This window comes from Melitaea cinxia, chromosome 26, assembly GCF_905220565.1.
Source record: "Melitaea cinxia chromosome 26, ilMelCinx1.1, whole genome shotgun sequence".
In the NCBI taxonomy this organism is placed as follows: Eukaryota; Metazoa; Arthropoda; class Insecta; order Lepidoptera; family Nymphalidae; genus Melitaea; species Melitaea cinxia.
In genome coordinates, this window is record NC_059419.1 from 8,826,988 (window position 1) to 8,852,689 (window position 25,702).

General features: G+C 32.8%; 1 long non-coding RNA gene across 1 annotated transcript; it reads right to left on the bottom strand.

Moving 5' to 3' along the window:
- Window positions 1-324: 324 nt before the first annotated feature.
- Window positions 325-25,386, bottom strand: LOC123666567. The gene is made up of 2 exons (XR_006745277.1): window positions 25,238-25,386; window positions 325-377 (listed from the first exon to the last, which is right to left on the bottom strand). It is a non-coding gene; the product is annotated as an uncharacterized LOC123666567 (long non-coding RNA).
- Window positions 25,387-25,702: the final 316 nt, after the last annotated feature.

Here is a 25,702-nt window from a genome sequence, read left to right on the forward strand (position 1 = left end):
CAACAAACCTTGTCTACTATCGATATGGAAGATTGTCAGAAAATTAATAGGTGTGTACGAAAGTCCGAAACCGGTTTTGTTGAAGCCAATCTTATGAGCTTCAGAGAACACAATCGGTATTACTTCTTTATCAATCTCAGACACTGAGAAATATTTCTTTTTTTTATCAAAATAGAAGACGGACACGTCGTTCCAGTCGTCTTCCTTATCGTTGCACCCGACGATCGAATTCCAGAGACCAGACATAAACGCCATTTAGGAATTAAAATCCTCGCAACTCTTCAAATTGAAAACTTATTTTATATTGTGTTGTGTGGTGTATGGTTTTTTTATATTTTTGACATGTTTAATTTTGTGTGTGTTCTGTTGTTAGTGCTCTGTAACACTTAATTTTTTTAATAGACGTTTTTTTATTATTTGAATGTTTTTTTTTTTGTATTTGCGTTTATATAACTAAACCACAAATTAGATTCACAATAATCTTATTTATTTACTAGACGGATTAAATATTTATAATTTGTAAAAATAGTTTGGAAAAATTAAAATGCGGAGACGAAAAACTGTTAAAAATGTATGTTTTTCTTTTATACAAAACATTTAAAAAAAAGATGCGTTCCAAATTTAAACAGCATTGTTAATAGCAGCACAAATAAACAGCAGAATTCCCGAAATAATATTATATAAAATTATTTTGAAGCTAGAACGAAGTTTAGCGGTAAATTATATTCGTCACGTGTATTTTAGTTGAAGTTCAATTAATTTATGTTCGCTTTGGACCATTTTAACATTACGATTTTCGATGTTTTCACTAGAATGTGAAATGGAGTCGATGAAAACGTCCAACATCATTCATAGTACTTCACTGTACCATTTATTTGAGTCCTGAACATTTCGACAAGATAATTATCAATTAGGAACATACCATGGAGATACATTATTTTAAAGTGACGTCGAATATCACCCAATCACATTGCAATATATAACTTTTATTTATAAAATATATAAAATGCGGTGTTTATGTGTAAGTTTTGACATTAAAAATCATAAAAATAGTTGGCAGCGTAGTGGATGCGCCTCCAGTATTATGTTAAGACGGCGTTACATGGCGCAGGTATTTTTAAAAGATTTTGGTGTTTTTTTAATGTATTATAACCTAAATACCAAATGGCATTCCTTTCTTCAGACCCATTTTATAAATATTCAAGATTAAGGGCTAAGTGTGTAAGCAATTTAGATAATTTTTGTATTATACTGTGAAGAAGGTCGTACATTTTTGATACATTTTTCATCATTGGTTTTTTTTTGTATATATAAAGTTTATTATATAGATTTTAGTTTATTATATAGATGTGTGGGTATAATGTTAGAGTATTATGTATGTATTTACGTGTAGATTTTATAATGATTTTATAATTAAATAAAAAAAATAAGAAAATTAGGTTTATTGCAGAATTAAAAGAGTAACTATTGAGAGCGGTTTGCAACGTTTTTTTTTTTCTAATTAATTCAAATTCAAATTTAGAATCTTATTTAGGTAAAAACTATAATATAATTAATTAATTTTATTATTCTTTACGGATAAAATCATTTTCAAAAGTCAATATCGTGTTTCATTGACTTAAAAATCATAAAATTATCCACGAAACACGTTTCAATTGATTTTTAGTACGAAATTATAATGAAGAAATTATAATCTAATATAGATTCACGCGAATAAAAAAAAAATCACGAAAAAGCAACTTTATTATGATTGTCAAGACTCTTCGATATAAAAAATTATTGAACCATTTTTTTTTTAATAAACTAAATATCAAAAGCAACATAAGATCTCAAAGACTGCACTAAAATTCGAGAGCAATGGAACGTCATACAGGTGGAACCACGCGAATTAGATAGTTATACATTTAACGTTACATAAACCTGACCTTACAGGTTTGTCACATAATGCATGCAATATTACGGTTATTTCAGTCGAGGTTTCCGCTCTTTGACAGTCTGACGATCGCGCCGTGTCAACAAATCTAGGAAACGATGTATCGCCAATTTATAGCATGTAAAATTATTTGACGATTGAAATATGATTTTGTCGTTATTAAAATTGAAAATCTGCGAATAAAATGTATATTGGTTGTAGATTATTTTTATTAAAATACATTATTTAGTGTCTTAATAGGCACATATCTTAAAGTTTGCATAAAAATATTTCTAAACTTAATTCCTATCCGAAACTTTAACTAAAATAAGGTAAAATTTAGCAAGAAAAATCTTGCTTAAAGTCTAGAGCGGACAGACTGAGCGAGTAACTACTCGTAAACCTTACAAAATAGCACAGTCAATGAATACTGCTTTAAAATAGTGCTGAGATCCTCTATATTATAGCTTACAGAGATGTATAGTGTAGATCAGGGACGTCATAGATAAGGCCCAAGATCGCAATGTGTCATACAAAGAAGAATCATGACTTCACTCGATTCCTCTACGGAAGTTTTAAAATGCGCAAACAACATTTTTTATTAATTTGAATCTGGCCCGCCTACACATTCTAAATTTAATATGGCCCTCTGCAAAATCGAGTTTCACACCCCTGATGTAGATAATACGCTTGTGACACTGTGTGATGCAGGCGCTTAAAGGTTACGGTGACCGTTTATCATCACGCGTAACCTACGCTTGCTTACAACCATCTAGATAAGGTTAAGCCTGTAATATCCTACTACTGGGCATATTGCTATTTCTCCGTTTAGTAGAAGGATCAGAGCTTAATCCACCATGCTATTCCACTGCGGATTAGCGAATATATTTATTTATTTACTCTTTATTGTACACCATAATATGCAAATAGAAAATAATAATAATACAGAAAACTTAAGAATATGTAGTACAAGAGGCGATCTTATGGCTAGTTAGCCATTTCTTCCAGACAACCCGAAATAGGATTGAGTATTATTTATTTGATGATTGGGTAGGTGGTGCAGCTATAATATAATAAACTTACATACAAGTATCTACACATTAATACTTGCAAGCAATACATATATACGTTAGAATAATATAATATAATAAACTAATAAATATAACAACAAGTATCTTATAGCATTTACAGTCAATTCCGTAATAAAAAAAATTAAAAAAAAAACAAATAAATACAACATTAAACCGAACAAACATTAAAAGTGGAAAAATAAAAATATTCATTCAGAGCGGAATCGAACACGCAAACCGTTGATGTTTAGGCGCATACATGGCGCACGCACCTCGACACCAGAGCAGTTGTTACCATCTCGAATTTTTAACCGACTTCCAAAAAAGGAGGAGGTTCTCAATTCGACTGTATTTTTTTTTTTTACGTACGTTACATCAGAACTTTTGACCGGGTGGACCGATTTCGACAATTTTTTTTTAATCGAAAGGTGGTGTGTGTCAATTGGTCCTATTTAAATTTATTTGAGATCTAACAACTACTTTTCGAGTTATATCTAATAATACGTTTTTACTTGACGCTTTTTTCGTCGACCTACGTTGTATTATACCGCATAACTTTCTACTGTATGTACCGATTTTGATAATTCTTTTTTTGTTGGAAAGGGAATAACCTTAGTTTGGTATCGTGATAAGAAAACCAGGATTTGATGATGGGATCCCAGAGAAATCGAGGGAAACTCTCGAAAATCTGCAATAACTTTTTACTGGGTGTACCGGTTTTGATAATTTTTAATTTAATCGAAAGCTGATGTTTATCAAGTGGTCACATATAAATTTTATCAAGATCTGATAACTACTTTTTGAGTAATCTTTGATAACGCGTAGTTACTTGACTATTTTTTCGTCGATCTACGTTGTTATTACTCGTAGATGAAATTGAAGTCAGTTTTTTTTTTCGTTTGTGAGCAAACACAATTATTTTGTATATAACTGGGTCGGCAGACAAGCGTACGGCTCACCGGTACGGTAAGGGACTGTAGCTTATAGACGCCTGCAACACCAGAAGCATCACAAGCGCGTTGCTGACCCTATCCCCTATTCCTGCGAGGAGCTCTGATCACCTTACTCACCAACAGAAACATAAGCAATACTATTTAACTGTGATCTTCTGTAAGGTCGAGGTACTACCCCAGTCGGGCTGCTCCATATTTTGAGCAGGGAATTTCCTGCTGTGCCCTTCCTAATAAAATTAATCACCGAAAGACCAGACGACTGTACCAACTTAGGTAGTTCTCTGTTATCAGGACGAGGTTTTTATGAAAGAAAATTGGAAAAAAAAAACTATATATCGTAAAATATATATATATGTACAAAGTTCATTGGTTAAGCTAGTAGTGGCATAAAATAAATATGCAATGTAAAACAATAATATTATGTGTCATTAAAATAATACCACTAAATTTTATCAGGATCAATTCATTCGCTTTGGTAGGCAACATTCCAAATAGATAATTACCGTCAGCGTCAATCAACGTCGCACACTCGACTGCTTAATTATATCGCTTAATATTTAATATTTCTGACTACACTAAAGGGCCTCTTTCACCGACCCCTAATTAATTTATCTGATTAATAAATGATAAAAGTTGAATTTATTTTTTTCGCCTACAATGTCAATAATAAATTGTATAATTGTGTTTTGATTATTGTCGTCAACTTATTAAGTATTAAGTATTACGTAAGTATGTATGTATGTAAGTATGTATGTTTGTATCTGTTTATCTATGTATGTATGTATGTATCTGTATAGTATGTTTATGAATTATTTGCTCGTGTGTATAATATAACGAACGATTCTCACTAACGTTACCTTAATTTTCTTCCCTTTCTCTTTTTTTCTTTTCTCATTTTTTCTCTTAATGTGAATTTTACTAATACTCAATTCTGCACACCTACAAACGTTCGCTCTTGTACGTCTTAAGGTTGGCTGGTAGAGAATGCTTTTAGTATTAAGCCCGCCTTTTGTACAATTATTTAATTAATTGTGCAAAAAAAGTAGTAATAAATAAATAAATGTCCACTTTCTCTCAGATATTTCTAATGGTAAACTTCGAATACTAAACTTATAGTTCATTGACTGGGGTGAAACAGGTATTTTCCTATTGACAAAACCTATCCGTAGCTTAAGTACCAGGTAAACTCTTTCAATAAGAATTTAGATCTCTTTTCTACTACAATGGTGGGAATCAAACGCACAGCCCGCTTGATGGTATAAGGATACCGATGCCGACACCGATGCCGATACCGATGGACGACAGAACCAGTAGCATAACAGCGCTTTGCCGACCCTAACCCTTTTCCATCCCCCAGAACTCTAGTTGCGTGACTCACCACTGGAATACAACATTACTTGAAAGCAGCATTTGACTGTAAACCTCTGTAAGGTTGAAATACTTTGCCAGGCGAGTTGTTCCATAATCTGAACAAATTAATCCTTGTTGTGACATATTTCAATAAAAATTCATCATATCCTAAATGTACTATGACCCAGATATATATTAATCTAATTTATAAACAAACATTATAAATTGATTTGTTTATGAAGAAAAATTGATTTGTCGGGTGTAATGACGAAACATCCATTAAACCGATGGTCATGTGTTTGATATCCGCCCAAACAGGATATTTATATTTATTCAAATATTTGATTCTGTTCTGGGTGTTTCCTTGTCTGTGTTAGTGTTTCCTCCATGCAACGGATAATGTTACTCGTGATAAGGAAATCACCCACAAAACCAGTGAAGCGAAGTGGTGCATTAAGCCTCAACTCATCTTTTGGTAGTAGAGAAAAGGTCGCTCATCAGTGTGACAACAACAATCAATTTCAGTACAGTTCAGTTAGTAACAACCGCTCTGGAATAGTGGTGCGAGTGGTCACCTAAAACACCGGTTTGCGGGTTCGATTCCCGCTAGCGATGGATATTTGTATTTGTACAAATATTTCTTTCCATTTTGGATGACTGGCCTTGTGGGTCTATGCCTCTCAGTCGTTATTGTTAGTCATAGTTGAGAACATACCCGCCTACCCACAGTGGAGCAGCATGCTGAATTAAGCTTCAATCCTTCTCCTACCAGGAGAAAGAGGCCTATGCTCAGCAGTGGGATATTTTTACAACAAGCGTACGGCTCACCTAATGGGTGGCGATTACCGTAGACTATAGACACCTGCAACACCAGAAGCGTCGCAAGGGCGTTGCTGATCCTACTTCTAATCCTTCCAAGAAGCTTTAGTCACCTTACTCACCATAGGAACACAACACTGCTTGAAAGCAGTAGATATTATTTAGCTGTCATGTTCTGTAAGGTCGAGGTACTACCCCAATCGGGCTGCTCCAGATTTTGAACAGGATATTTCCTGCTGTGCCCTACTTCAATTAGTATTTTACAGGCTGAATTAGTCGATCGATCAGTTATTTGTCTCTATGCTGATGAACATTGCTGTTTTCGTTTAAAAAAAACTCGTAAGATCATCTGTTCTTACTGGAAAGTAGCAGATTATTTAAGGTCTTGTTATGCAACCCTCCAGGAACACTTGAAAGCAGTATTATTTCCTTGCTATCTTCTGTAAGGTTGAGGCACTGTTCCAGTTGGGCTGCTCCATATTTTGAACGTTAACATTTTTTTATTGTTTTCTTATCTTTTTTTAGCTTACTTTTGTGATAGATATAAAGAATAAAAGACGCTACACAGGCTTACCAGAACCATTAAATATATAAATATTTACAAAGGTATGTAGTTCGCTTCATATATATTTCTCAGAAAACATAAAGAATATACATACTCCACATTATAATAATAAATCAATGTTACACTCTAAATGAACTAGAATGATTTGTAGTAAACACAAGTGTTTCAGTAACGACGCGTGACGGCCAGATACACTTAATATCTCCAACGAATATCAAAAGAAATCAATTTATTCGTTTTTTACGATCCTAACGGTACAAACTCTTTGATATTTCCGACTTGAAACGTCTGTTTTAAATTTTTACTCTGTCAACAATGTACGTGTATAATTTTTTATTAAATAAAATTTAAACAAAAGGAAGATGGTTGTATTATTTGTGTGTCTAGACATAATTTTAGAATTGTTCATTAATCATACAGTTCGAGAAAAACGCGCTAACTATGCATAATTTGAGCCCCTTTAGTAATAGTGTATATTGAATAATGTGATATTAATGTAACGAAAAATTCTGTGACCCATTGAAAAGACAATTCAATTTCAATAAAGAAAAAAATATAAATATATTATAAACATCTCAGAGTAAAACATAACTTTATTGACTTAGCTGACCTAGCAAACTTAGAGCACCCTTTCTTTAATAATTTTACTATTAAAAAAATGTCACGATAATAACTAATACAAAAAAAGAATTATCCGAATTGGTGACGGCGCTCGGAACTTGATTTAAATTTTTAAATATTATAACAGTTTATTGAAAACATATATCAATAAATTTTCAAGTTTATTAATAAAGCGTGAAGTTAATATTTCATATTTGTAATAATGATTTAAAGAATCAAAGACAACAGAACATTTGTCGAGACAAATTACGACAAGAACGAATCTAGACACAACAATTTTGGGAATGACAGAATTATTAAAATAGCAAATAAATCTTACAGCTTGTCCTATATTTAATAAAATTTTCACATTAATCTTACAAAATCATGCTTATGCTTAGTCAAAATATGTTTAAAATTTAGAACATTATAACACAACCAAAACATACTTTACTGCGACTTTGCCTGACTCCGTTTTTTTTTTTTTGACCTTAATACAAATAATTAATATAGGGCGTGAGTTAGAAATACTAACAAAAAGTGTGTGTGTCAGCTCCGATACGCGACGTACGACTGGAGTTTACTCCTTCAGATCGACTGTCTAAATAGGCACAAAAAAGACTTACTAGTCTAAGAAAAAGGTTAATAGCATATCAAATGGTAAATAAACGAATCAAACAACGCCATCTATCGGAGCTTAGGTTCTGATAGAGGATGCACAAAAACGTAACGAGGTCATTCGTTCAGTAGATTTTACTCATCATATTTTTTTCATACCGAGGGCCTTATATGAAAATAGATTCATAGTAAGCGCGAAAAAATATTTGAATAATGGTAAAATCAGTACAAGCTACCTCATCTTAGTGCCTGGTATATTATGGTACGCATAGAGTTCTTAGGACAAACATACTCGAATCAATTAGTGATATTAGAATACTATAATTATATACCTGTAAGTAATAAATAAATAGATTGTTAACGAAGAGTTTTAGGCCTTGAAACTGTATTATATTCTGACGCACAAACATATAACATTTTGATAAAACATTTTTACCATCACAATGAATCTGTTTGTAGCCGTAACACCGTCGGACCATGTTGGTCCCGGTTGATGCTATTGAACCATGATAACAATAATGCTTTCCATACACGGACATCAGGGATTCCCAGCTGTGGGATTCAGTTCAAGCCTACACATCCACGTTATTGTCTCACCCAGATAACCTAACTTTTAATATATAAGTCAACTCAAACACGTCAATCTGATTTGTTTCTATAACGTTTGTAAAAATATTATTGAGAATCCGACATATTAATTAGGCCACAAAAATATGAAGATTGACTAAATTTGTTTGGCTAGTCATGTTTTACACATAAAGTAACTACCACACATTGAAATCATTTCTCTAAACTTTCATCATTGTAAAGTTGATTTTTATATGAGTTTCGTTTCCTAACTAAAAACTTTCTTTCATTACTTACTAGATCGTTCAATAAGTCCCGAGACTAACCTGGAAATGGCGCATATATTAAAAACTCTTTTGATTTTTAAAAAGTACTGGCTATCAATACAAGAATATGTGTCAAATTTTTAAAAATGGAACAATAAAATTATTGATTTTGAAACATTTAAGTGACACTACGGTTGTAATTTCGATACAATGGAAAAAAACGAGTTTCGCGTGTTGATAAAACATTGTTTTTTAATGGGAAAAAATACCGTTGAAGCACAGCAATGGCTTATAAAATGTTATGCAGGATCAGCTCCCTCTAAAGCAACCATTTGTCGGTGGTATGCCGACTTCAAACGCGGTCGCATGGACACCAATGATGGGGAACGCTCAGGTCGTCCAAATGAAGCAGTGACTCAACAAAATATTAACCAAGTCCTCAAAATCGTATTGGAAGATCGGAAGGTAAAAGTGCGAGGGATAGCCGAGATAGTGAAGATTTCAGCTGGTAGTGTTTTCACTATTTTACATAAAAATTTGGCCATGAAAAAGCTTTTTTCTAAGTGGGTGCCGCGTTTGCTTACAACTAATCAAAAGGAACAACGTATCAATGATTCAGAGCGATGTTTGGCGCTGATGAATCATAATAAAAAGGATTTTTTACGTCGGTATGTAACAATGGATGAAACCTGGATATACCATTTCACTCCGGAATCCAATCGGCAGGCAGCGGAGTGGAGAGCGGCTGGTGAAAGCCGCCTGAAGCGTCCAAAGACTCAGAAATCGGCCGGTAAGGTTATGGCGTCTATATTTTGGGATGCGCATGGAATACTTTTCATCGACTACCTTGAAAAGGGGCAAAATATAAATAGTGACTAATACATGTGCTTATTGGAGCGATTGAAGTACGAAATTGCGGATAAACGGCCTCACATGAACAAAAAGAAAGTGGTGTTTCACCAGGACAACGCGCCTTGTCACAAGTCCGTGAGAACGATGGCCAAAATTAACGAACTGGGCTTCGAATTGCTTCCTCATACCCCTTATTCGCCAGACTTGGCCCCCAGCGATTACTGGCTATTTGCAGACCTCAAAAAAATGCTTCAGGGTAAGAAATTTGACTCAAATAGTGAAGTTATTGCAGCAACGGAGGCTTATTTTGAAGCCAAAGACAAATCGTTCTACACACATGGGATAGAAAAGTTAGAAAAGCGTTGGAGGGGCTGTATCGCTCTTGGAGACCTTTTAGAGCTCTTTTAGACCGTACTTAGTCTCGGGACTTATTGAACCACGTGTTAAGTTGTTTTTTTCATCAATATCGAGAAAATATTTATTACATTAAATTAATTATACATTACAATGGCGTTCAGTTTTTCTGATGGTGCACAGTTAATGTAACATATAGGCGCTTACACCACCAGAAGCATCGAAAGCGTCCCCAGAAGTTGAGCTCCTCTGGAGCTAGATCTCTGGAGAGTAGTATTATTTAGCTGTGATCTTCTGTAAGTTGAGTTATGTGCTCAGTCGGGCTGCTCCAGACTTTGATCCTGATGTGCCACATATCAATAATAAATCAAGTTAGATTTGAATCGAAAATAATTACTAGGAATTATTAGACGTTAAGTGAACCTTGCTGTCCTTAAAAAATCACACACTATTAATACGCGTTGGAAAAAACACACGTGTTCGTTAAAATTTCTGTCATTTTTTTGCGAGTAAACATGTCACTCTCGCTATGTGAAGTTATTTGACAAAAAAAAGCGACGATTTTCAAATATTTCACGTCAATGTAATAAAATCGCATTTTTTCACAGCTATTTCGATAACATTCGAATTTCGTCACGCCAATTTGTTACACGCGATTGGACACTTAAAATAAAATCTATGTTTACATAGTTCATAAATTTTATATTCTTTTGAATCACGTTTTTTTTAGTAACTTCTTTGTTTAAAGGTGCCGAACATAGAAAGAAGAGATAGTTCCTAGACGTTTTTTGTGATTTTTGTTTTTCATATTTAAAAAAATAATAATTTTAAGTTTCGTAAGGTAAGAAAGAAAGCCAGGAGTCACTGCAACCCTTTCTTTTCATATCCTTAACCCCCATTTACTTTTTTTCGTAAAAGCCAATTGGTGCAGTTTATAGTGACCCTGCTTTCTGCTCCGGGGGTTGTGGGTTCGATTCCCAGCCAGATTGGCTGTAGTATATATATATATATTTCTTTATATATTTGTATATGTATTATTTATAAGTATGTTTATCGAAAAAAAATGTAGCAATACTAGTCAGCTGTTACTTATAACACAAGCATTAAGTCGCTTACTTTAGGAACAGACGACCGACCGTGTTTGTATTGTGTAGATATTTATTATTTATTACTATTTATTATTTATTAATTTCATTGTCTAAAGAAGCAGTACATTTCTATTTCTTATATTCAATTTTTTTAATATGATCACTCTAAAAAATTTAATCGCCACGCATTACTACATACTTTTATTTAAAAAATTATTATGAACTAAACAACAACAGTTAAATTATGTAAAACAGCCAGTATTTTTGAATAATATAGGTTAATAGTTTTTACAAATGTCAACGTTTAAAATCTACAAACACCATAAAACTTCACGACGTGTCACGGTCGGGTGTCATGTGTATTACGACATCTATACATAAATACAAAAACTTAGTATATATTTATATATTTTAGTATAAACAAAGACGACCTTGATATGATATGAAACCTTTTAACTATCAGCAAAGAAAATAAAATGTCGAATAAGAAGAAACCAAAATATTAAAAATATACTTATTACTTGTATGCATATATGTTGTGCTGGCGGTTGCGGGTTCGATCCACGCACATAACAAACATTTGTATTGGCCATACAGGTGTTTGCCGTGGTCTGGGTGTTTGTGCAGTCCTTGTGGGTCTCCCCATCGCGCCTCGGAGAGCACGTTAAGTCGTCGGTCCCGGTTGTTATCATGTACACCTGATAGCGATCGTTACTCATACGCTTCGCTTCAGCCTGTAATATCCCACAACTGGGCATAGGCCTCTTTCCCCATGTAGGAGAAGGATCAGAGCTTAATCCACCACGCTGCTCCAATGCGGGTTGGCGGATATATTCCCTACTATGAGTAACGTTACTTAACGATCCTTCTCCTACATGAAGCGTTGTATGCATATTAAGACATAAATAAATGCTTCACAGTCAACGGCCCGCAGTAGGAGTTTCGATTAGGATCTACGGGGGTTCAAATACGTGCACAATACTCGTACACACGCACAAACGCCAAGACCACGACGAACTTCTATACGGCCAATACAAATGTTTGTCATGAGAAATGTATTTTACCAGCTGACCTGGCGAACTTAGAATCGCCTTATTTTTTTTCTTAAATATAATAATTACATACGTCTAAATAAAATATAATCTATCTTACAAGTTGGATCAAACTGCACACGGTGTGAAAATTTGATTAAAATCGTTTAAGTAGTTTAGGAGTCCACCGCGGACAAACAACGTGACGCGTAATTTATATATATTGAGAAGATAATACGTAAAGATATAAAAAAACAGATAAACACAAATACAAACACGCATAATGGACCACCTTTGCGTCTAAATGCGGAAAACCGAGCCCAACACAAATACAAAGTACATAGCTTGACGAACATTCCGAATAAATTTTAGAATATTATTTTGGTGCATTGTATTCCATAATTATAGTACATATAGTTGCATCAAGTGAACAGAAATAACCGATAAATATCCGACGACTGGTCAAATGCGTCTTCTCCATATAAGAGAAAGCTTAGAGCTTACTTCAATAAGATATAGGAAATCTGTTTCCCTACCTAGAGTAACGATCGTTACCAAGATTTTACGAACTGAATCTCCTAACACTTCCTCAGAAGCACAAATATCCAAAATCAGCAGTAATAACATAAGCCTTATATTTTTTATATATTATTTATTAGTTTAATACATAAAGTTAGTACTTTATGTATTAAACTTTATATATTACTTTATACAAATAACAAAACGTTTGGATCACAACGCAAATAGTTTTTAGAATAGATAAAATGTATAAATAAATAAAAAAACAATAATTCATAGTAACGTTCTCTGAAACGGTTCACTTACATTTTAATTACTAGTTTAATGCGAGTCTGTTTGTTTGTAAAGGTAAATTATTCTAAACATTTCCGAATATAACTGCTACGCGAAAGATTTAAATTTTCAATAATTCTTCGTTGAATACGCGCTGTACGTATTTCAACAACTGAGATCTATTAGTATTTTTCACCAATTACTAATTTAGCACACGTTGGTAAACAGTGTGTTTTTAATACCAGTTTATATAGGATATGTTTTCGTTGGGTGTTTTTGTTTTTATCTTTTATTAGGGACGTTACGTTATTTATCTCATAAAGATATAAAAAACTTTTAGTAAAGTACGTTGTGAATTAATCTAGGCATTTTAATCGATTATTTTTCAGAAATAAGGTACTATAAATAATAACTAGTAAATATAACATGGTCATTGGTGATTCTAAACATTTTTGAATATCATATCAAAAACTGACCGCTCCAGCGGGGTTCGAACCCGCTAGATCGAAATTTTTGATATGATGATTTTTATATTCGGTTTAAGCGAAACTGATATTCAAAAATATTTAGAATTCCTAATGTGTGGGTAACACAACAAATTTCAATCTAGCGGGTACGTCGTTCCTTAGCTTAATTGGCTAGAGCGCCGACACGGTCAGTCGGAGACGCGGGTTCGAACCCCGCTGGAGCGGTCAATTTTTGATATGATATTCAACAATGTTTAGTATTCCTAATGTGTGGGTAACACAAAAATAAAATCGTACATGGTCATTGGTGCTTAAAATAGTGAACTACTTTGTATTTACATTTGTAAGTACACAAATAACTGTTTACACTAGTAAATATTACTCAAATATAAGATCCTCAATATTAGTTCCAAATATCTTAAAACGCAAAATGTACAGAAACCTTTAGACATACCACTCATCTTAAGATAGCACACGTGCATTATCTTACACTACCGTGCTTAGGTAAAAGGCAGTAACCGTTTTTCACAATTTTTGTAAAATTTTGATGCCATTAATTTCTTTAATTATTACAATTATGAAACATGTTTTAAACCTATTTTAATTGTATGTATCCGACCAAATTTCGGCCATGGCGACCACTTCGACCCCATACAGGGCTAGGCGCTACTACGCACGGAGATGGCTTATATAGCCGATTTTTGCAGTAAACTCCCTTGCACAAAGTGGGCAAGTGAGCTTACCACTCTCATAATTATAGTGAATGGCGGCGAGTGGACTGTCTTTGAGCTCATCGCGCTTGGCGTCGAGGTCAGCTAATCGCTATTTTAATAGACGTATATTTAAAGTGTATAAACATATATTTAATTCGATAAATCCAAAACTTGAATCTCAAACTTCATGGATTCCAATATTTATACTTTACCGTATTTTAGTTTGGAACGGTACTATAGCCATGTCATAGAGATAGCAAATACAGACAAAAACGCGGGTACAGCTACTATTTCATAATAAGCGGCAGAATTGTCTCATAAACACAAACGTAAGCCCGCAGTATTACAATATCATATATAGCTAAGGCTAAGATGGTTGCCTCCCTTTTTAGAAAAAACCTCACAATTACTCATCATAAATTATATATCATTGTATGGATAGTTGCTTGCTCTACCGGCATCCATAACTAAAAAAATTAAACTATTTAAAAATGAAGGTCAGGTATGCTTTAAGAAGAAGTAAATAGTATGTTGTATAGCACTAAGATTATTGCCACTTCACTGGAACATCTGTCAAAGTAATGTCTTATAATTGGTCATAGTAATAAATTAACAGATGACGTTAATAAACAGTTCCTATATTTAAGTAATATTTACTAGCGTAAACACTTATTTGTGTACTTACAAATATAAATACAAAGTTTAGTGTAGTTATTATGTGATTTTAAGAATAAAATTCGATTTGAAATTTACACTGTGGCAATAGTCCGTAAATATTCCTTCGATAATAGACGCGAAAGTTTGTGAAAAACAAGTTTTGTTATTTTATTTTTCGAATAAAAATTACTGAAAAGATTACGATGACACTTGACATGTAGCTGGAGATGCAGAAAAATACGTAGGCTATGTATACGTGTGTTTTATGTTTCGATATTTAAATACGATTGGAAAAAAGGCTAAAATTAAACTGCTAGAATTTTTATCTTCTATATTGAACACCATATGAAGTATATAGCAGACAATACAATATTAAGGTACCTCAATATTACAGAAGGTCGCAGCCAAATATCTGGTCTTCTGTAGTAGTAAGTAGTGTTGTGTTCCTGTGGTGAGTAACGTTGCCAGAGCTTGGTTCTGTTGGCAGCGGAGTTAGAGTCAACAACGCACCTGCGTGGTCTCTGGTGTTGCAGGCATCCATAGACTACGGCATCATACGTAGGATCAGCGGATATCATATCCGGGATAGTATGCTTTGTTACCATCATAGTGGTATGAAAAAATCAATTTCTTCGAACGAAATATCTCTTTGAAAGTTCGTTGTTGTGTGATTAATAAACAAAATTAGTTTTTTAAAGTAATTTATCGAAAACAAACTAACAGAAATTAGGAAATAACATGAAAAGCTAAACAACTTAAATGAGATCATACAAATTAAACTACGCAGATAATAATAAACGTTATAAATTTCACAATATTTTGCGCGAGCGCAGAGATCGTTTTAAATGTGGAAACTGGAACGGATTCGTGATACTAATCGTGAATTTATATATCACTGGAACTCATTAAAACATAGACTAGCATTTTGTACTCTGCTTTAGACAGCAAAATTTAGTACCTGAGGTCAATAACCCTCAAATCATTCTACACAGAAATAAAATCTGGTATTGTGGTTTAAAAGATTTTCAAAAAAAGAATACATTTTACTCAAAAAATTTCAGAAAACAAGATTAACATTTAACAGAAGACAGGAGCCGTGCGGTTTTCCATATTAATGTTTTCGGTTACTTCCAGGTTTTATCCTATATTGTTCTTTTTTTTTTTAATTTTAACGCTCTGTAGAGGGTGCTTAATGAGAAATTAAGGAAAATACGTAAACAGTTTGAAGAAAGAACCAAACTTATAGATTATTACACGTTCGAAAATTCGCAAGCCAGAACAACTTCTGTGGGGTTGAAAGGTATACAAATCTCGTATCATATTGTGGTCGCAGTCTTTTCACAGAACTCAACTCATTATAATATATTTTTAAAATATATTTATACATATATGTTAAGTATGAGAATGGGTCATAAAGTATATTTTATACGGCTAAGTGAGTAGGACGATTACCCGAGTAGAAATTTTTTCGTCTTCCTCGGAAGGATCGGACCGGGCATGCCCGACCTGGACCGGATAAGGTATGTAACGCAGAATGATCTAGTTGAGCCTGACTTATTTTCTAGTCGGGTATATTGAGATTTTTTCTATTTAAATTTCACGTGTTTGAATTATTTGAGACGATACAAAATCGGGTCAGCTATATGATTGATTTGTTTAATGATTCAGCCTTTAACATCCCAATGCTGGACCTCCTTTTTCATGTAGGAGAATAATAATAATAATTATAATAAAGAAGGATCGGAGCTTAATCTACCACACTGCTAAACTCTTGGATCCAGATATATTCTTGACTATGAGAAACAATCGCTGTCAAGTGTCTTTGATAACAACCTGGACCGACAACTTTACGTGCTCTCCGAGGAACGGTGGTGAGACTCACAAGGACAGACATCCAGATCGAAAATAAATATTTAATATATAAAATATTATTGACGCCGAATGGGACAAAATCATATTCGGAGCCTAGACCCCTGTATTTGTCTGCTTTTTTTTTTTTTTCAGCCGCTTCACAAGCCGCACCAGCTGTGTTGTTGGTTCCATGTAGATGGGAAGGGGCCAGCGTGTCAGCACCCGGCCCATCTTCCATGGAATCAAACTCATACCGTCCGGTCTCTTGCCATCGTCTCTCATCATCATCAAATATTATTATTATAAAAATAAAACTTAAACTCAAGTAGTCTTTACACATCAAAAGTGTAAGAAGAGACTCATTCATTTAAATGTCAACTTTATATCCGTTATGAAATCATTAGACATTCACTGAGTAGGTCATGAACATAACACTATCTCAAACACAGGAATAGCAACATTTTACTTACTCTAATGTCTTGCTATTTAAATATATCATATTGCGGATACATATTCTGATTATTAAAAATTTATAATATTTTAAATTACTATTAATTATACGTGAAGCAGAAACTGTGTACCCCTTTTTACGAAAAGTGCGCGGACGGAGGAGTGTGAAATTTCGCACACTTATTATATAGAGAAGGAGTGCAGAAAGATGATACTTTTTTTAACTATGCATAAAAAATCATTAAGTTAATTAAAAAAAATAACATTACATCACGACCATGTATTTGGCACACACACGTTATACTCTTTTTAACCGACTTCCAAAAAAGGAGGAGGTTCTCAATTCGACTGTATTTTTTTTTATGTATGTTACATCAGAACTTTTGACCGGGTAGACCGATTTCGACAAATTTTGTTTTAATCGAAAGGTGGTGTGTGCCAATTGGTCCCATTTAAATTTATTTGAGATCTAACAACTACTTTTCGAGCTATATCTAATAATACGTATTTACTTGACGCTTTTTTCGTCGACCTACGTTGTATTATACCGCATAACTTTCTACTGGATGTACCGATTTTGATAATTCTTTTTTTTTTGGAAAGGAGATATCACTAGTTTGGTACCATGATAAGGAAACCAGGATCTGATGATGGGATCCTAGAGAAATCGAGGGAAACTCTCGAAAATCCGCAATAACTTTTTACTGGCTGTACCGATTTTGATAATTTTTAATTTGATCGAAAGCTGATGTTTATCATGTGGTCACATATTAATTTTATTGAGATCTGATAACTACTTTTTGAGTAAGCTTTGATAACGCGTAGTTGCTTAACTATTTTTTCGTCGATCTACGTTGTATTACTTGTCGATGTAATTGAAGTCGGTTTTTTTTTCGTTTGCGAGCAAACACAATTATGTGTATTATTATCGAAGTATAGTTTTCGACAACGGAACCTTTATAATGTTCAAACATATTATAAATAACAAAAAAAAACATATAAATTAATTATGGTCAAATTTCGACCACTAGCTGACCACTAGTTATTATTAATTGATTAGCTGGAAGAAATTTTTTCTTTATACACTTTTCTTAATTGAAATTGTGTATGAAACACTGTATAAATTTTTAATGGGTATAATAAAACCTATTTTATACTGCTAAATTAGTGCAATTTTCATTTTAAATATTCAGTTGTAATTTTACATTTTATAAATATTTTTGAAATAAAACTAGTGACGTAGAAGTTATGAACATACTATTTCTTTGCGGTTTCATCCATAATAACGCTTACTTTTTAAAAGAAACTGTTATGGATAATTTGTTTTTTTAAGAAACATAAGCGAAATTTAATATCATAAGAGAACAGTGACTTACTAAAATTCCAGAACGTTCCTCGTATTCGTCAACTTTCCACTTCCTACCGCACATTTACTTGACCCATTTGGCTCCAACACCTCACAACATATCTATTACTCATCTAGGATTTCCATACTGTAGTATCCTAAGTGATTAATGCTGTTGACTAGAAGTGTCTAGGTAACCTTGATTTTGTCATCAAGAGACTGTATGCTCCAGAAGTTGGAACATGTGACTCATAATTGATCACTATTTTGACTATCATGAAAATTAATTATTTTAAATTAGTTTCATGTTGTTATTCAGACTTTTAAAAAAAATTCCAACTTTTTTTAGTTACGTGAAAACTGCATAGATTATTACGATTATTTTAAAAATACAATTTATAATTATAAAAACTTTTTTATACTATTATGATGGAAAATAAGCCTGCAGTTCGCCTGACGATCAACGCTTATCTAAGTTTATCTCTGTAACACATCGAGCATCAAGAGCGGGTTGCCGAACCTAACAAACCAACAATTAAATTACATTTTTACCATTTATGTTATACTTATATCGTCTTTTAAACATCGTAACCAATTTCGTTACGCAATAGATATTGACATTATCATATTGATATTGCGCTTGTGATAAACTCAACACGTAATCAAAATACAAAAGTAACATAATATAATTGTGTTTGCAGGCAAACGAAGAAAAACCGACTTCAATTATATCGACAAGTAATACAACGTAGGTAGATAAAAAAATAGTCAAGTAAATACGCATTATCAAAGATTATACTCCAAAAGTTGTAATAAAATCTCGATGAAATTAATATGTGACCACATGATTAAATTAAAAATCATCAAAATCGGTACACCCAATAAAAAGTTATGCGGATTTTTGAGAGTTTCCCCTTGATTTCTCTTGGATCCAATCATCAAATCCTGGTTTCCTTATCCTGGTACCATACCGTGGATATCTCCTTTCCAACAAAAAAAGAATTATCAAAATCAGTTCATAAACAACGGAGTTATCCCCGAACATACATAAAAAAAATATATGAAAAATGCTTTTAACAGAAACGCTATATTCATTATTTATTAAAACAGAGGTAATTAAGAATTAAAAATCAACACTCCAAGAATCCTACGGCCTGAGGGTATGAGTAAAAATATATTATATTTTTCTCCGACTCTTTTGACAACAAATTACGAGTATAGGGTGCATGACTATTAGAGGCATATTGTGTCGAATCTATATTTTATTTGAATAGGCATATACCTTGCATATACTATCTCATCTATTCTTATATAGAAAAATCAATAAGACGTGAGCGATACTGTCTTTTAGACTCCGTCATATTTTTAAAAGTCATTTAAATGTATTAAATAAAACATCAATGACTGCCGGCGGAAACGACACGAAACGGACTCGACTAATTTGAATCATAAATATAATCAGATCACAATTTCTACATTTCCAACTAAAAGCGCTGTACACATTTACAGATTATTTTATATGAGAACTTGTACAGAACTTTAAGCTGAAAACGTTGAAAACAAATTGTCTACAGATCTGTACTTCACTTTTCATTTCGTTATAAACATTTCATATAAAAATACCGACGTTTCTAAATTCTATCATATGTTAAAATAGTGAAAACATACAAAAGTGACACAAGTATGAAAATATTTCGATACGATCACAGAAATAATCGGGTCGCAGTACATCGCCGCCTAGCGCGTGCCGCCAAGAATGTCGCGTAGAAATTTATACATCCTGCCTGAGAGCAGCTGGCCCCGCAAACCTACTCAAATTATAATCTGTACTAATATTACAAGGAGAGGTATCAATTTTAGCGTTTGTTTTTTGAGTAAGACCAGTAAATAATTATATGAAATATTATAATATATCGATGCTATTTGATATACTTTTTGGCTACTTGAAAAGGTTATATTATTTCAGATAACACAGATAAAAAAAAACTGACTTCTGTATAAACAAAAATGAATGTTATGATTAATTCGGCTAATTTATTTTTTGTATGTTCCTTAAGGCCAACGGAAGGTTTTAATACTTAAAAAACAATTAATATTAACTTTTGACAGAACGAAGTCTGTCCGGGCAGCTAGTATTGAATAAAACAGGTATTGAAATTAAACGTTGGTCAAAACACAAAGGATTCTTTACTCTACAATAAATATATATTTAAATGTATTTTTTATTTTTTAAATAATATTATAATTTTTTTTTTTTTTTAAAGGATAGTCGACGTCACAGGAGACCGAAGAGCTGGCAGCTACTTCGGACAAAGAATTAGTCTAGCTATTCAAAGGGGGAACGCTGCCAGTATCTTCGGAACCTTGCCTAAAGGGACTCCTTTTAATAATATTTTTTAGTTATTATATTATGTATACATATATAATTATACTTAAGGTTTTTTTTTTAGTTTAATGTAATTTATCTGTTAAATATAGCTTAACTATTTATATTTATACTAATGTAGTCATTATCATATTATAAATTATGTAATATCGAGAAACAAAACTAGATTCAATAAAAGTCAAATGAAGATTTGAATACAATAAGATTACTTCTAGTGTTTTGCTATCAAACTAAAAAACCTATAACACAAGATACAAATGACTATGTTTTTTTAACTTCATTTATTTTAACTACATTTATTATTTTCAAGAATCTTGATTTTCATCTAGACTTCGAAGTGTGAAAAAAAAGGAGCAACATATTGTACTACAGTTATTCGGTTTTATAATAAAACTTTCCGAGTTAGAAAACTACCGTAAACAAAAGAGTAGAAAAGCAAACTACGAAACGCGCTTCACCCCCTTGCGTCGAACAGGAAACGAAGCAGCCGTCATATGAAACCGAGCTTTGTAGATTATACTATAATCGAATCTTGAAAGTAAAAAAATACATATTATACTAGCTGACCCCGCAAACGTTGTTGCGCAAATGCCCCAATGATGCTCCCCCCCCCCTCCCTTATAACTTAGGGGTATGAAAAATAGATGTTATTCGAGTCTCAAACCTACCCGATATGCACACAAAATTTCATGAGAATCGGTCAAGCCGTTTCGGAGGAGTTTACCTACAAACACCGCGACATGTTAAGGGTAGTCCACCCCTAATTATTATTTTTTAACTTTTAGATAAATTATTTCTTTTTTATTTTCTTATGATACAACATTAAAAAATACATACAACCTCTATGATCAACCCCTATTTTTAAATAGCGTTTAGCGGCAAGACAACATTTGCCGAGTCAGCTAGTATATAAATTAAAATGGATCGCCGAAACGTATGTATGCGCATAATTCCAAATAACTGCACCAAATCGAATAATTATTTTTGTGTATTTTATTATAAAGACAGGTTTGTACTAAAGGAAATCGAACAAAATGTATATATTCAAGAAGACATAAATTCACGATCGATCACGAAGAAATAAAAAGTCCGAGATTAGCTAGTATTCTAATATGAATTAATATTCATTTTATTTAATCCCGTCGCACAAATAAAGTCGCACAATTTTTTTTTGGCTGATACAAAATGAACAGTGGTAAAGCCGCTTTTGCTAGAGCATACTTTTAATTATATAATCGTTCTAATAAGATAATTTTATTTAAGAATCATTTATTGAAAACAAAATATTAGCATATATAAATTTCAATATAAAAACATCTGAGTGTATTATTATATATAACCTGTTTATGGAAGTTTTAACGAAGGTACGGGCACATTATGAAATATTCTGCTCAAAATCTGGAGCAGCACGACTAGTGAAGTACTTTGACCTTACAGAAGACCACAGCTAAATAATACTTTCAAGCAATGTTGTGCTCCTGTGGTGAGTAAGGTGACCAGTTCTTCGATGGATAGGGGGTGTCGATTTAGGGACATGGTCGGCAACACTTTTCCTAAGCTTCTGGTGTTCCAGGTGCTTATAGGCTACGGTAATGATTTGAGCCGTAAGCTTTAAAAAAATGTTGATTTGAGGCTATAGAACATCACGATACGATATTAGGTGACGCAGCAGTAACTATGATAATTAAATAATGTAACTGACATAAAAGCACTTACTCAGAATTTCATATACGACGACTGAACTAATCCCAAGGTTTGTTTTTATGAGAAATACACAGGAAAAGCTTGGTACATTCAGGATATACGCATTTGTGTTAACCATCAACAAAGCTATAACAATAATTAGTCATAGTAGTGTGAAAATTGATTTTGTAAGACATTTCATGTCTGTAATATTTTTATATTATTATTATTATTGTGCTGTGTGGTTACATCAGTAAATAATATAGCCACCTCCTCTTTTCCCTTGAGTGTTGTAAGAGGCGAATAAGGGAAAACACAGTTCCACTACTATCTTGGAACTAATAAAGCCCACCGATGGCAAGACAACCATCCAACTGCTGGCTTTCAAATACATAGGTCGAGGACGGGCAGCAGCGTCTTCACTGCTACAAAGCCAGCTCTGTGGTCACCAACCCACCTGCCCAGCGTAGTGACTATGGGCAAAACACATGAGTTCGCTCCATAACGTCTGGGACTTACTTGGGGAGGCCTATGTCCAGCAGTGGACTGCGGTAGGCTGAAGTCATGATAAATATTGTTGAATGATTCGTTACGTAAAAACAAAGATTCGTTAAGTGCAATGGATATTTCGTGGTTTAAGAAATCAGGGATTGTTAAAGAACGCTAATATCTTATTGTTCAAAATTGATGCAGAGAAATTTCAATTATATTACTAACCGACTTCAAAAAATGGAGGAGGTTACTCAATTCGACCGTTTATATATATATTTTATGTGTGTTCGGAGATAACTCCGTCGTTTATGAACCGATTTTGATAATTCTTTTTTTGTTGGAAAGGAGATATCCTCGGTGTGGTACCATGATAAGAAAACCAGGGTCTGATGATGGGATCCTAGACAAATCGAGGGAAACTCTCGAAAATCCGCATAACTTTTTACTCGTCGTACAGATTTTGATGATTTTTAATTTAATCAAAAGTCGATGTTTATCATGTAGTCACACTTAAATTTCATCGAGATCTGATTACAACTTTTGGAGTAATCTTTGATAATGCGTATTTACTTGATTAATTTTTCGTCTACCTACGTTGTCGATATAATTGAATTCGGTTTTTCTTCGTTTGCCTGCAAACACAATTATTTCATAAACCGAATTGAATGAAAACTTTGACGTCTCGGAATTGACAGTTAGAAGATTTGAAATTTTGTTGACAAATGCCAAGTAATTAGCTTAGGCAATGATATGTTACTTGTAATTATGTATATCCTGACACGTACAGGATAAACTGAAATGTAGCGGAATAAAGTACCATTTTTTTACATAGCAATATAATTTAAGCCTAGCCTCTATTATATATTTCCTTTCCCATTTATCTTTATGAAAGATTTTTTTCGTAGTATAGATGAAGTGTTAAATTATTATCACTACTAACCATTACGATGGCATGTACCGTTGACAAATTTATTGTTTCTTTTTTTTTGGATATAGTCTATATTTCTTCATAAGAAATCTCATAGACAACGTGTCTACGTGTGTACTAAAAATTACGTAATATAATGTTTTGTTTAAAAAAAAAGATAGGAGTCTTTGATTTCAATTTACATCGACAAGTAGAGTACATTAAAAATTATTCAGGATTAATCCAAAAATGCTTGTCAGATCTAGCTCAAATTTAAATGAGACCACATGACAAGAACCAACTTTTGAGTAAAAATTAAATAAAGAATCATAAAATCGGTACACACATTAAAACATTATGAGGTACTCACACACATAAAAATGCGTTCGAATTGAGAACCTCCTCCTTTTTTCGAAATCATTTAAAAAGAAACAAGCCTTGGCTGGAATAAGTTATAAATATTAGTACTCCTTGCAAAGATAATATAACGCAGTTAGTAGTCTTTGAAAATTAATATACAGTATAATGCAACATATGATGATTTGCTGCTTTGTGCATAACTGCTGGAAATTTCTATACTTTATTGAAATAGTATTTTGCGTTTTTTTGCGTAAGCTTCTTGTATTTTGCTTTTTGCAATTTCTCATAATTTAGAAATATTTTAAAACAATACAAATTGGTAACGATGATGGAACAAAGATTTAACATCACTTAACGCTCATATTTATACAATTTTTTAATGAATCCTCCTTTACACTTAAAAGAAGTTTTTAAGAAGATCGCTATTAAAATAATTTGAAATCTAATATTATGCTAAGAAATTTGGCTCGAAAGTCTAAAATAGTTACTATGATTTTAATAACGAGCACAACCGCTCACTTGTAGTACGTAATAAATATAACGGACGAACAAACTTGTGACTCGCTAAAAATAAATTTTATTAATTTTATACATTCCAACATATTTGAAATCAAGCTTTAAATATCGCATATTTTATATTTAATCAAAAAAATTGCAACTTTTTCGCCACAGATAGTTTTTTAAAAGGTTATAAAAACTTTTTTTAACAATTATTATTTTTTAAAATTATATCTGTGTATTTACCGCACTTTTATAAATTGTACTTTAACTAGGTGTGTAATTATTTTAAATGTTAGTGTCATATTGAAATTGTGTAACTAATTAACCCACATGTGTATTATAAAATCACATCGTTTTACGAATTTTTAATTGATCTAGAAACAATCGACAGTAACGATCCAGCGATCTAGCTACGATTCAGTCGTATAGATATTTCGTAGCAACGAGTATTCTTCGTAGCGGTCGCGTAGCTCACCAATACCAGTCTTAATTAATTTAAACAAATACTTGTGTAGTGTTAAAAATGTATGAAAAAAATTAAAAATTTAATAATCCGTACTCCCGCCATTTCGAATTTTAAACACAAACCGTAATTTAATTTTAGAACACTAAAATCACTTGACACTGCCCACTTATAATTTGATAATGTGAATACCAGAGGGTACCGCACGGCGTTGAGCGCGACCTGCGACTAGCCAGTCGGTTTTAGTCGGATTCCGACCGCGTGGTAACATACAACTAAGTATTTATTTATATATTTTATTATAATTACATTTATTTTACACGTTTCGACATGTGTTATTTTCGCTGAGATTTCTCTGAGGGACGCGGGTTCTATGCGCTGGTATTTTCAGCATTTTTCCTTTTATGTTAACATATAAGAACTTTTTGTTGTTTTTATACGTTTCAAAACATGCCTTACGTATACATTTATTTGTTTGATTAATTGGTGTCATCCAAAAAAAATTTAGGTGCACAGATTATGTATGTATATACTCTGTACATATATGTATAGAGTACATACATACATACTCTGTACAGTAGGTTTATTTT